The 15,018-nt window shown below is 35.1% G+C and overlaps 1 protein-coding gene across 5 annotated transcripts in view; it reads left to right on the forward strand.

Moving 5' to 3' along the window:
• Positions 1-15,018, forward strand: part of atos (atos homolog atossa) — a 108,876-nt gene that overhangs the window by 27,824 nt on the left and 66,034 nt on the right. For 2 of the 5 annotated variants that reach the window (XM_085942537.1, XM_085942539.1), the window contains exon 2: positions 5,561-5,648. The exons of the other annotated variants lie outside the window; for them this stretch is intronic. The gene's annotated coding sequence lies outside the window, so the exon portion shown is untranslated. The remainder of the gene's footprint in view (positions 1-5,560; positions 5,649-15,018) is intronic. 5 annotated transcript variants of the gene reach the window in all.

A 15,018-nucleotide genomic window follows, 5' to 3' on the forward strand; every position in this document is an offset into this window, starting at 1 on the left:
TCACAAAAATATAGGTGATTCCCAAATATCAGAAATATAATATTACGAAACATCCAAAAGTATTGGACTACCTACCTACAGTATACTTTTAAGTAGGCAAGTAGTATTGAAATATAGACTGACTTCATTTTTTGATGTTGGTTGGCGACGAAATTGCAGTACAACTACCTTTTCTGGAGCAGTCGTATCACATCATCATCGATTCGTACGCCTCTGCTGCTTCTTACCTTTCATTGTATTATGAGTTGGAGTAAATCATATTACGCGATACGGAAAACGTGGCCGAAGTATGCAGGTTTTCTGCGTTTGACGTGAGCTATACTTCGGCTTATTGGTTCGTCTTAAAACCTCCTTATTGGTAATGCGGTCAGTCCGGGATATCCTTAATTAATGACATAAAAATAGACGCCTACATTGTTAGAACTGTGCCGAATAGTGTATCACAGACAGGTGATCGATGATGTTGGTGTGATTGCTTTTGTAGAAGAATCTGACATGCACCAAACTGCAGAGCGTGTTCTCTCCCAATATATTACAATAACACACTTTTCACATATGTATTGTTGGGTACCTATTTATTTCAATATGTGGGTATATATATTATTAAATAGGTAGGTCCACAAGGATCTAATAGGACCTTCTTTTGAAGACTGGTTGTAACACATACGCGTAATCCATAGACAAAATGATAACTAGACGTGTAACTTATATGCGAATATACCATTATGTATTGTATCGTATGCAGGGTGTAACATCATATCATTGATGTCAGTCGGCTCGAATTTAAAGTGACTAATAATACGTTTTTATTATTTTGACTGTAACATTGTTTTGCGTTGAAAAAATGTTTCCGCCTTCTTTGTGGAAATACATGCGAATTTTAGAAACATGGTTATATTTTCTCGAGCTTTATAGATTATTTTATATCCACTATAATGTCAATGGTGCAACTCGTTTTCTGGTGAAGAATGTGAGAGGATAGGGCCTTAGATCGAACATCACATACACCCATATTCTGTATATGGAAAAGCAATATTTTTTATCGTTATCGGGACTTACTGCATCTGTGATGCTTTACCAGCTTGTACCGAGTGTCCTAAGCGCCAATGTTTTCAGTGCGCCTTGGTGATGAATTCGTAGGGTGTTTTCTTTGGGCGATAACAAAATTTAAACCCAGCCTACTGCTCTTCCCTTACCGGTACGCAGTTTAGAACGGATATGATTTCTCTCTTTCTACCAAAAAAATGAGGGTAGCTCGGTGAAGAATAAGCTATCGCACAGATTGGTATTTTTAGGGTACCTACCGTGAAATGAAAAAGTTTGTTAATCGCTGATTTTATATGCTTAGACTCTTTCCTACTAGAATTTTATTCAACTAATGTCATAAAACAATGACTGTATCTATGAATAACAATGTTATAGTTTTGCGAAAAACCTCAAAAAAGATAATATCGGAGTAGCTTTATAGTAGCAATTGTTTGTTTCATTTTTTTTTTAATTCGTACAGTAATCACGCGACTAACAAAATAATCTAAGAGTGGAGTACATTCTGGAAATAATAACTACTTACATACCTACTCGTAACGGTAATCTAGATTTTCTCTACGTGTTTTAACTACGTTTGAAACTTTGAAATAATATCGTCGCTCAGCTATCGGGGATACGATTGTAAAAGTGTAGATGTTCAATGATACTATTATTTACATAATATTGTGTGTATAGATTATCTTCACTTGCGGGCTGGCCAAGGTCTGGCCAAAGGGCCATGGGACATAGATACTCAGTGGCTACTTCTATACAATCTATCTATAGTCTATCAGCTCTATACCAAGTGGTGCAAATATGCATCGATCATTATGAATCTCCTTGAGTACACTTTAACGGGGATAACTTCTAGATAAATTTATTAAAGGGTGAAGTTTTGATTGAATTGTAGCGAAACACTTTTATAAACACCCTTCTAGGTTAGTTACATGATCATTTCCATCAAGATACTGATATAGGAGTAGTCATTACTCATTATAAAAGCAAGCCGTAATTCTAAAACCAATATCTTATGAATAGTATATTTCCAGCATAATCAGCGCTCGAAATGGAAAAATTTACGAACCGGAGCGCTCGACAGTTTTCTGAAGATTTTTACATAGTAAAGTTATCAAAGTTTATGTGGTTTTTTTTCATAAAAATAAGTGAGTTAGATTTTCTATTATATGGCCTATCCAGCTCAGACGGTCAAATTATTTATTCCACGAGACGGAGCGATAATTTTACCGATTTCACGAACATGAACGGCGCTCCGGTGCGTTCCGGTCCATTTCAAGCCGTGAGCATAATATAAAGCCTTAGATAAAATAATAATTACTATCATAGCTGGGCTGGAGTGCTTTTGGTCGTCTGTATAATTTCTTCAAAAATGACCTCCCACTGTGCCTAAAGCGCAAAGTGTTCAACCAGTGTGTGCTTCCCGTAATCACATATGCGTATGAAACATGGAGATCCAGAAACTTAGAGTAGCACAACGTGGTATGGAGAGGTGCATGCTGGGCATAACGCGAAAGAACAAAAAGCGGAATGATTGGATAAGAAACCAGACAAGGGTTTGCGATGTAATGCGAGTTCGCTAAAAATCTCAAATGGAAATGAGATCATAGCTCTACAAGAAGGGACTCAGAAGGGACAATCGCTGGTCATCCAGTGGTACCCAAGAGGTACAAAACGTCCGAAAGGTCCTAGAGGCCGCTGGATAGATGAAATGGGTAAGTTCTGTGGACGTACATGGCAACGCATCGCACAGAACCGAGATAAGTCGAATCAGTTTAGAGAAGCTTCATCCAGAAGTGGATAGATTGATAGTTGATGAATATATTTTTTGAAATATCTGCATTCAGCTATTCGTTTTACAGCATTAAAGTGTTGATGTTAAAGCGTACTAGGTTCAAGTTAATAATATGATTTTATAAAAATGCAACATGCAGTAAAAATGCCGATTAAACTCGCAAGGGTGAAAATATTGGGCTCAATCGGTCCAACCGTCCTAAGACCGGGCCTGTTGGTTGGTTGATCATATTAGCATATTATCTGCACAATAGTAGATATTATCTGAAAATCACCCGCTGCCATAGTATTTCTATGGAATCGTTTCGATTGACTACGAAGAGAAAGGTTGCTGTTCAATGTATGAACGTAGCTATTGCAAATAATGTTATATTTATTATGCAATGCCTTTTTGAACACACTTCAGTATAGTCCGTTTTGCATTTTATTGAACACTTGCGATTTTATCATTACGTAGGTAAAACGCAATGCTGGGTGTTGAGACACACGGAAATAAAATCGGAAAAATAAGTCTTGTATTTCAAAAATGTAAACGAAATAAGTAAATGCCTAATTAAAAGAATGAGGTAGATATTATAAATCTAGATGAATCTATTATCACTCTTGATAAAATATCATTGTTTCAGAATACTTCCTTAGGTAGGTATCTACATCGTATTCTATATCATAGATCAGTGGTACGCAAAGCGACTGTCACATTTGTTCATTAGGATATTAAAGTTACGTAGACTCGATCGATAAAAAGTCACACACTACAAAAAATAGTGTACAGAAAATAATTACGCGTATTACGTAGATCAAACTATAAGTAGGTAAGTATACGCACAATAATTATTGATTAATAAATATTTAGAAAACTGATTAAATTTTTGTAGTGTTTTCTCGGGTGGGTATGTTTTACTATCTACCTACTTAATTCTTTTTGAAGCCTGTTGAATTTATCGTCTTTTCCTATAAGTTATTTCTATATTTTTTATTATTTGTTAAAGTGTTCGGAGGCATTTAGGAAGGCCTACGGTGAAGTATATATAAATACGTAACAATATCTGTACCTTAGAGGCAGACGGATGCAAATCCACATACCGAATTGTTCAGGAGAGCCAAAAAACAATTTTTATTTTAAACGAATACTCATAACTTCTAAGAAAATATACATAGAATGATCACTATTTTTTTTATTCTAATTCAATTAAAGTACTTCTGGAATATGTAAGAAAGGAATAAATATAATACAATTTTAATAACCCATTTTCCCCAAAAACGGAGTTGCATCCATCTGCCTCTGAGGTACATATATTTCCATGAGTAGGTACCTTTTATTAGTAGGTAAGTAGGTACCTATTTTGATTCAAACCACAAGAGCAATTAGCGAAATTTGTAAAGCGATTCGGTTGCAATTAGTATTAGTTAATTTTGTTTTAATTAGGTCGGACGCAGGTCGGTAATTTAGTAAAGCACATTGCCCGGAATACAATGAATGCATGTTCGAGTCCTGTCCGGCGTCATATTTGTATCAAGATTTTTCTAATATGCATTTTTCTTACGTGTTTCCAGAATTTAAAAAAAAATAATTCTGAAATAATTGCACACTGTGGCTGAATTGAAACAGTGTGATACAGTCAGTCTTATCGATATTCTAATCTGCCAAGGTTTCGTATAACTGTCAAATAATGATTATTGATCAATTTTCTCTCGGATCCGAGATCGGCTAGGCCGAGTGAAAGTGAGCGATTTAACAAGCAAGTGTGAGAAACTATAATGATCGCCCTCGTTGTGAAGTTTGCACTTATTTCACCTGTAATCAAGTCGCAGTGTAGGTACCTCTACCTACCTATTCTGTATTTTTTTCCACTAGCTCAACTGACGCACTTACCGCAGTGAGCTGGGTCGCAGCATGGTCTGTAGAAATACCACCGTAAAATATTACACCAGATTATAATATGCATATCTACTAATGTTCGATAGTTAGGTATAGATAGGGCAGCTAACAAGAAATAGCGAGAGGGTGGCAGAGCGAGACAACCCGATACGACACGATATAAATACTTTATTTTATTGGCACCATGGTCCGTTTATTAACAGATTTTTTAAAACTAGAAATGGGTGTTTGGGAATGATGAGGGTGTGGATGAGAGAAGGTCGTAGTTGCTTGGAGGTTTCGAGGAGTGAGTTTATTTATCGTTACAAGAATAAATACATATAATGATACATATGACGTAGTAATGTTATAATCGTGTGTCCGAATGTACTGATTGACTATATTATTGAATTGACTGGTGATTTACCGAATAACCGAGTGACTGGACTCGAGATGAGTAGTGCGCCGGGTGATGGACTCGAATAGGGTGACGAGTTATGGATTGTCCTTGCTATTTGTACAAATGCAGTTCATAAATCACAAAATATATTATCGCAATTAAGCAAATCATAATAGACCCTACTTGTCTATTTATGATTGAGGTATACTTTCGCTACATTGTTTTGTTTTGACAACAAAACATACATAATATTAAATTGTGCCACCTTTGTGATGCTGAGTCGTATAATTACTACAGATATTTATTAGCCACTTTGGTCATCTTATCATATCACGCTCTGGGTCCAAACCTCTTTGCTGGCGTGTTCCTTAGGTGGTACGATTCGTGTACTAAAAAACTACACTGATATTTTTGTTTTGCTTGTATGAAGGTTTTTAATGACATTGTTTTTTCTTTCCTTTTCCCAGGTAAGCCCCAATCTACACTTGAGAACTGACTTGGGTTGTTGTGTGTGACATAATGTGAAATGACCCAGAACGAAATAGCCTAGCTAAGGTAAACAATATTATATTTTACTCAATCATAATATATAAGTATTATTACTATTCACTATCATTTTCACCTTCGTACTATTACACATTTCAAGGAAGTCATACTTAACATAATTATCTTATTTATTCACGCTTAGGTGACAGCGGTAAGCCAATAATTGGAAACAGTTATAAAATATTAGATACAATACTTACATATTTGTTCACAGCGCGACGGTCCTTCCGGGGCGGGGTTAACCTGCACCATGACAGTTCTTCACCTTCTCCCATCTCCCACCCATGCAGCATGCAATTCCAACCTTCATCTGGCTAGGCAGTCATCTCATAGCTGTTTTATTCTGCTCCTCATTTCCTTCCTCTGCATTACGTTGGGTGTCATATCACCTGGACACAATCCCCAATCTTTATGACTTTGAGAATGTTACCATAGCTTGTTGTTTAATTAAAATCGTCATTTGTTTTTATCTTGTAAGTACCTATTATTTTTCCAGAGTGTCTCCAAAGACTTTATTTTCAGTTCAAATACTAGATAGTAATGTATGTTCTTCTCCATACGAGTATGGCTCGATAAGAGGCTAGTAGCCTTCATATTATTATCATGATTGCGTCCATGCGTGTCTGCATGCTAGTAAATTCTTCTTCTTTTCGTATGGCACCAGGGTGGAGAAAAAAACAGTAAAACGCAAGCCAGCAAAGAAACACAACCACAAACACACAGTTAAATTACAACAATTTTGTGTTAGTTTTGCTTTCAAAAATACCTGTCATTACATTACCCATAAAATTCGACAGCTTACGTCTCATTGTCTGAATTTAGTAAAGTTGGATAGCGCACTTATAAAATCATTTCGACACACGCCTTATAGTTGTGATCACGTTTTCGGGTTTGCGCTGTCTCGCTCAACAGTGAGCCGATTACTTGGCGAATAATTCAATCTTACTATTTATAATAGAAGAAGGCTTATACTTACCCCACTCCTTTACCGATTAATCCAGCTATGATTCGTGTCAAGAACATCTAGAACTCTCTTAATGACTGACTCCAGTGAGAATACAAGCTTCTCGTCCTCTGATCCTATGCCTCTTACCTTATGACTGTAGAATACACGACCGGAGCAACACTGTCAATAAGTTGCCAAATAAGTTCAAAATTAACTCTACAAGAATTGATAATATCACATTATTTATTGAACAATATAATACATATATTAGTTTATTAAGTTATTGGCATGTGCAGGTACGTCAAGACTAAAATTTGAACAGATTCTGACGATGTGTAGTAATTAAGATATTCTACCTAGGTACCTACCTATCTTTTATCGGTAGGTGCTTTGAATCAATGCACAAAAACTGATTTGATAATGATGAAAATTTGATAAACGCTCCAAGCGTATATAGGTACTAATACTAGTTAATTCCGTTGTAATAAGGTAGGCCCAAGGCGGACTATATTCAGACCGTGGCACTGAATGGTGAATTACAATGGTAGTGCTAGTTATTGATTATCTTCAACGCGGTAACCCGTTTGCAATAAATGAAAATTTTCTATTGCATATTTCGTTGATACTTGATATTATTAGGTACTGTTTATTTAAATATGCAATAATCATTTCCATTCGACGTGTGAGCATTAACTAGCACTACCATCGAAGTTTACAGTTTCGTGTCACGGCCTGACTATTGAGGGTAGGATGCGGGTGGCTCAATTGGTAAAGCACATCAGTCGGGATTTGAATTTTTCAAGATTTTTTCAAATGATGTATAATATTTCAGTTATTATTCAAGTCTTCTACTAGCTGATTGAATTAACGTATCGAGAAATAATATAAAAATACATATATAACTCATTATTTTGTTGTTTTTATTAGCAATCCAATACACATTTATGGTGAATGTAACCATATTATATTATTAGGTTTCTCTTTTCATTCCAGTTTGTATTAATAAGATGTAGTGATGTGTTTAGGTATACCCCAGTCAGTCATCGGCCACTCATCGACAAATCGATATAAGTATATATATATATATATATATATATATTATATATAACGCCAATTCTTATTTAATGAATATAGATTTTTTGTCTCCATTCGTGGTACAATATAATAATCTGAGGTGAGTTTAGAAACTCTCGGCACGAATTAAATAAAAATTACTTTGCGGGCAGGTCGGTGTGGACGAGTGTTGGGGAAAAAAAATGACACAGTTCTTACAACAAAAGTAACTGCGCCTAGCTAGATCAGCTAGCCTGGAGAGAAACTGGTATTTGTGAGCGAATAAGTTCTACAATGACGTGTGCACACAACATGGACGAGAGGGCAAAGAATAATTATTATTGTTAATTTTTATATTTTTTTTTATTGCCAGTGTGAACTGTTGTATTACCGTCGTAATCAGGCACGTACACAGAAAATGGTTTGGGGAGAGAGTCAATTTTTCAATTTATTTTTAAGGCGTGTGATTGGGCGGGGTTAAGAAAATTTAGCGGGTGCCAAATTAGTTTTCCAGATAAATTCCCCATACCCAGACACTACACAGTTTAAATCTAGAGATAAACGCCTGGGCTGCAGGTAGGTATAACTAAGGGAATAACCTACGATTTATTGTGAGCTATCGCACCCATGAGTTCATAATCGAATTGTGTCCTTTATGAATATGACAGGCCATGTTTTCTGCTACCTTCTCATTATGATTTTTCTCGTGTAGCTTTGTTACGCAAAATTTAATATTGTCGTGTCTATGACTTCTTTTACGAAGCGCCACTGTCTATGACTGCCACTTCTCTTGGTAAACCTAATGTCAGTTATGGCATGGCCAACTTAAGTTTAGAAAAAAAGTTTAATTTGACGCGTATGCCTTATCCGCAGATCGTCGATGTGTTCATACAATCTTAATCACGAACCACGGACAAGTTTGGTGAAGAATTGCCTATACTTAACAGATTCTATCTGAGAATGACGATACAATCATCTTTCACGTTAAAAGAAGTACATTAATAATAGTACCTACCCGATACATAGTATTAAAAGAATAAGTAGAATACAATATACCCCTTTTAACTCATTGAATTGTGTATACACGTCCATATAGACACCATAAATGTGTCGATGAAAAGAATTTAATGCCTCCGATCTTTGTATTCTAAATTTGGTGCTTATGATAGAATTTTAAAGGGAAGAACCTCGATTGACTTCCTCAGACGTTATTTGATTCATAGAAGTTTTCGGCCAGTGCGATTATCTCGTCTTGATTTTCGGTTCAGGAATTATAACTGTCGCGAAGGGATCCCGTTGTAAACTACACGACTGTTCTATGCATCGGTAGTGGTCACCACTTGCAGATATTGGACAAATATTGAATGGATATACCGCCAAACAAAGGACAAAATACAGAAGAAGATTTCTTAGTTGCAGTGGAAATAGGATCGTGGGTGCAATCGCAAGGATGGCGGGAAGAAACAAGATTTTGCATTGGATTAAACGATTAAACCAAGGATGCGATGATAATAATTCTTTTGAAATATTATTACCCCTGTTTTAATTCGCATAATTTTCTAGTTTGTCAAAGGCCATGACCGCAAAACAGTTATCTTGGAATAATTACTATCCATAAATACCTAAAATCTTATATCAGTTTAATATTAGTATTAATAGTATTATACATGAGAGTTAGTGTTATTTGTCAGTCCGTTTTTAATTCTGTTTTACCTAGTCATGAACACTTGTCGATCTGTCAACATGCATGATCAATATGTAATATTATCGAAGACAAAGAATCGCTAGGTACTTCAGTGTTAGGTACGATGTGTGAGACATGAGCATACTTCAGTTTTGAGAAAATATGACAATAGCACAAAACATGCATGATTCAAAACTGTGAACAGGTGTACTTAACACCTGAAAACGTCAGTGTAATTTTATTGTGATACTAAATCGTCTAGTGCAGGGATTCCCAAGCCCGTTTCGCGCCCGACACTATTTGACCGCGGCGGATTTTTTTTTAAATTTCAATTTTATTTTGACGAGTTTCATAAATTCTGATTTAATAAATATGTAATTCTAACTCATTTGTCTGCATAAGTCGACATGTTTATATTGTCATCTGGTTACTCTACTAGAGTAGGTGCTGGGTTTGGCATACCTTTGCGAATCATTGTTTTCAAACATGAATTTAATAATATCACAACATAGATCTCGACTCAGCGATGAGCATCTTTATGATTGCTTACTAACATGCATATCATTATACTCTCCTAATTATGAGGCACTGGCCAATGAAATGCAATGCCAAAGATCAAACTGACTTTAATAATATTATAATTTTTATATAACGCTTACTTTGTGTGTATGAAGCAGCCATGACTTATATTACCTATTCAATTTTACAGAATATCAACAATATTTTTTTATATTTTAATAAAATATTTTTTTTCTGCATTAGCTATTTATTACCTATATCCAATTTTAAATTTGCTTTGAAAAAATAGGTGGTGTCCGCTGCCTTAACGATATTTTAAAATGTGCTCTAGTGTACAAAAAGGTTGGGAACTCTCGTGTTTTTCCTAATTAAAATTAGGAGGCATACATCAGCATATTTTGATTAATTTATTGTATTTTCCCGTGAGAAGAATCCACGTGTTTATGGTTGTATGCAGTGGCGCGTTTAGTGACGTAGAGGCCCAACACACTAGCACTTCTCGTTTAATTTAATAATTCTAATTATGACTGATTTTGACTGTTTCGAGGCCCCTTTTAAATCATATAACGAATCGATTGCGCCGATTGGTTGGTTGAGTATTATAGAAGAAAATTTAACTTTTAAATCGGCCGAAAAATATAGCAATATTGTATAACAATATCTAAATTATTCTCAATTTCTCTGACATGGATTGATAAGATATTTATAGTTTGTGAGTGTTTTAAAATATTGTCCATCGCTGATTACATCTTTGTTAAAAAAGCGGCAAGTTTGTATTGCAATAATACCATCTGTGTATCAGTTAATTCGTGTCCTTGCATATTAAAAAATGTTTGTGTATTTCGTTCAGGCAAATTTACTATTTAGTCAGTTGTGTCAACCGAACTGTATTGGGATTTGATATAATTATTTGATAAACATATTATGTTTGTGGTTTTTTTAAAACTCGGGAATTCAAAATATTTACATTTCTGACCCCCACACAAATGTGGATACATATTTATTAATATTTAGATAAGATTTCAATCAATTGGAAAATACTTTTAATTTTAGAAATCTGGAGTACTTAACTGTGACATAATAATGATGATTAATCCTAAGAGGGCGATTTTCTTTGACGCATATGACGCAATTGATTCATTAGACAATTTAAAAGGGGGCCTCGAAACAGTTCAGACCGGTCACACAATTATTAAATCACAAATTGAGTAAAAAATATTAGGTAGGTACCTACTCAAAGCATATCAAAATAATATCTGTAACTAACCTCAAAAGGGCCTATAACACATCCACACAACATAATAGAAACGTACTTGTATTTACATAAAAAATGAACCACTAATATTATGCGTTATGACTGATGACACTCATGACTGTCGTCTTCACTAGTAATTAGATAGGGAATAGATAGATACATTGTTATTTTTAGTAGGTAAGTTGGTAAATCGGCCAGTGTCTCGGGATTTCAATTCTCTAAACCCGCAAATGAATCCCGGCAGACTGACAAGAAACCAAATGTATTTTTTTTTCCTAAAAAATTCTAAATACTAAAATTTGCTAAATTCTGTTGATTGAGAGTAGGTATTCGCCATAAAATACTAAGAATACATTCATTCTGAGCATCATTGTTTATAGGTACTCTTCTATAATTGTTGATATTGCATACTACTGCAGGCAGTGATGGCAGACCATCAGTGCGAAGCCTCATAGAAAAAATGCTTCCAAATTCCGTTCTTGTTGTGAAAGATGGGGAGAATCTTTTAATTTAATTCCACTAAATTAAGATTTTCTTAAATTTATCTATTGTCCGTCAAAGTTTCGCCGATTTTGTTATCAGTCGGTTTAAATTCTGTAAAGTAAATAATTTATATATTGCAGAATGTCCGTTTCTGAAGCCATTGTACACGGAATCGGATCCCGCGTCTGAAATATTAATTTGTTACTCTTTATACTCGTACATAAATTATCTACTCGGAGTATGGACCTAATATTGTAAGATAAAATAGCTGAACGAACTCGTTATAATATTAACAACACTTGCCGGAGATTCCAGAATGTTTTTAGTACCGATAGCCTTACACAAACAATATTATTATTTATAGTCTGTACGTTGGTGCATTGACAGATTATGTATTGCGGCTGTTTTGTTATGTATGGGCTGTATGGCATACGCATACCTACATGGGTTATTTGCAATTTTTCTGATCGTTCATATAAATATTTTAAATGATAATAATTATGGTTAATTTAATTGTCATATTGTGAGCGTCGATGACTAGTTTTATGTTTGTGCCACCAATGGAAGGAGTTTTTATATCAGTTTAACCCTGGTATATTGTAGTGTTGACATTTTTCTATTGTTTAATTGTATAGACACAAATTAAAATAATGACTAAAATCAATTAACTTGACTAAAGTATATGCATAAAATGTAATAATATGTTTATTGGGTCCGATTTGAGCGCAAACGCGGCCTGGTAGATACCCTGAAGCGGTAGTTGGCGCCGTTCGGATAATCGCTCAGTGATTTCGGGTCACACTTGGTAGTTATTTCAACGCTTCTGAAGAGAGTACATAGGTAATACCTTCCACTTTCTTAATTAAAAAACGATTGCCTCTTTCTTTGAAATAAAATCGATATCGGATCTGTTCTGCGCCACGCGCGCACCGCAACAAATTCGCCACAATATCATAACGGAACGGAACCGCCTGGCAGTCGGGCGCAGAGGAGAAACACTTTCACTCGAGATGAAATTAATTTGTTTTATTACCTATGTTAATAAACGAAAATGATGCAGCGCCTTTGAGACGTTTAGTAATTTATTAAAAAAAAAAAATGACCAATCTTGGCAAAGACAATAATATTGTGTTCAGTCGGCGGGGTCAAATTAAGATCTGTCAATAGAAAGTTTCAGTAGTAGAACTGCTGACATTTACGTGGTGGTTCTAAAAAATCTTCTCATAAATAGATGGTTTTTTTTACAAAAGGCGTTGAACTACTACTTCTTGGGATATTAACGTTTCACGAGGCGCCTGGATGCTGGGCCGTTATCTTCTTCATCTGAGGTGTGTGATCTTTTGCAGTGTTTATACTCCCCGGAACTTTGTTGTCCCTGATAGTCAGCAAAGTGAGTAGTTAGATGGGTGAAGCCCTTGCGTGGGTCACAGTCGTTTTCAAGTGTGGTGGCATCTACAACTTACTATCTCTTCAGAGACATTCTACCACATACAAAACCCCGGGGTCGTAGTGCTCTCGGTAAAAATACATTGTACTTTTATGTGGTCTCTGGTGTTTGGCAGGCTGATGCAGTGCCCTCAAGTTTTATACTCGAGGGAAGTTCGATCTCCCTGTGATGCAATGAGGTGCCGATCGTGGTCGCTGGTAAAAGAATGAGAGTGTACCGTAAGGAGTATGGGAAAGTGTAGTTAGGGGGGCATATAAGTAGTCCCTTGGTTACCAAACTCAGTGGGTGTGTTGATGTCGTAGTTCTGTAGGTCTGAAATGGTTGTGTTAGTATCGTTGATCATGGAGAAGATTTGTTAGCATTAGGACAAAACACTAGGCGTTCACTGTTGCTCGGAGTGACTTATTCTGTGGGGTTCTGTAGTTTGTTGGCAAATTTTATTCCCAGACGGAGTAGATGTAAGTCATGATGGGGCGAATAGGTAATCGCCGTGTAAAATGTTCAAGAAAATTTATAGATATGGACGTGAGACAAAAAAGAACCTCTGTTCTACTAATTTATTTACTTGTAGGTACCTATACTGTTGAGTGGTGAGCACCCAGTTTATTGCATACAAAAATGGCACTTTACCTAATACCTACCAGAAATTGGTTGAGTGATTTTGATAAGGCAACTATAGAAATAATATCAACTTGTAATTTGTAAGACAATTCAACGTTTTCGGGTTTTTATTATCTCCTGAAAGGTTTATGGGATTCATAAGATTAAACGACTTGATGTTTTTTAAACTAGTATTGTAGGTAGGTATTTACCTATGTATCGTGTTCATTCGGTCAATACAATTAAATTGTGAGTTGCATTACATAAGTATGTGTAAATATTATCAATTTAAATATACAGTAGGTACTTAATCCACCTGATTAATTTAATAAAGATCCAGGACCGGTTTCATTCGCTGAAAAAAACATTTTTGATTCGGTCCTGGGGGTTCTTAAATTATGTGGATCACAATATTATTGTATAAATTATCATATTTTTCAAACAAAGTTTATAGTTTATTATTATACCTACTTATACATGCGATAATTAATATATATATATCTTACATTATTAATAACTTTACTGTCACATTAATTTCGTAAGCCAACCCACGACGTTCATTGCTCAGCCTTATACATTGGTAAGTATCTGAAATTCTGGAATACCAACCTAATTTTACGTACAGTAGCTTTTCAGTTGATTTCATTTATGATTAGAAACGACTTGACGTGATCAATAAGTTTCCAATCTAAAAACTTAATATGTACAATTTCCCAATTCCACCTGTCGTTGTCATAAAGACGTAAGATCACAATCATACCAATATTTTGTTAAGAGTTGCTATGCAACTTATAGGTAATATTATCCCTTTCTTGTGAATCTGTTTTATCTCTGAATTAATTTTGTTCCAGTTTAAAGGCTGACGAAAAGATTTTCTTCAATATCTTTGTTCCACTTGTAATTAATTGCGAATACAATTATGTATAGTGAGGTAGTAGGTATATATACCTGTATCTACCTGGGTAATACATATGAAAATGCTGTCTTGGTCTTTCTATACAATATAGTCTATACATATTGTAGTTATTATATTTTCTTGTCGAACCTATTGTAGGTAGGTAGGTACCTAATTATTATTTGAAGACTCCCGTCGAGTCATCTAATTAAGTTGAAGCTGTATTCATTTTCACATAGGTCCACATTCCACATACATTAATTATCTTGCCGAAAGAGACAGAATGCATTTTCATCTAGGATTTTTGTACCGAGAGAGCGAGAAAGATAGTTTGGGTTCAATTACAAATAAAAATGTAAGATCTCCAAAGATATTAGTGTTTTTTTTCATCATATAATACCTAACTACTTAGTATTTGACTGTTTGGTGTGGGTTTCAAACTTGTAAGAAACAGTTTTATCAAGTTTTAGCGTATTGAATAAATTTGTAGTGTTAAA

This window comes from Rhyacophila brunnea, unplaced genomic scaffold (assembly GCF_057557595.1).
Source record: "Rhyacophila brunnea isolate RB1 unplaced genomic scaffold, BYU_Rbru_1.0 scaffold_15, whole genome shotgun sequence".
NCBI classification, from domain to species: domain Eukaryota; kingdom Metazoa; phylum Arthropoda; class Insecta; order Trichoptera; family Rhyacophilidae; genus Rhyacophila; species Rhyacophila brunnea.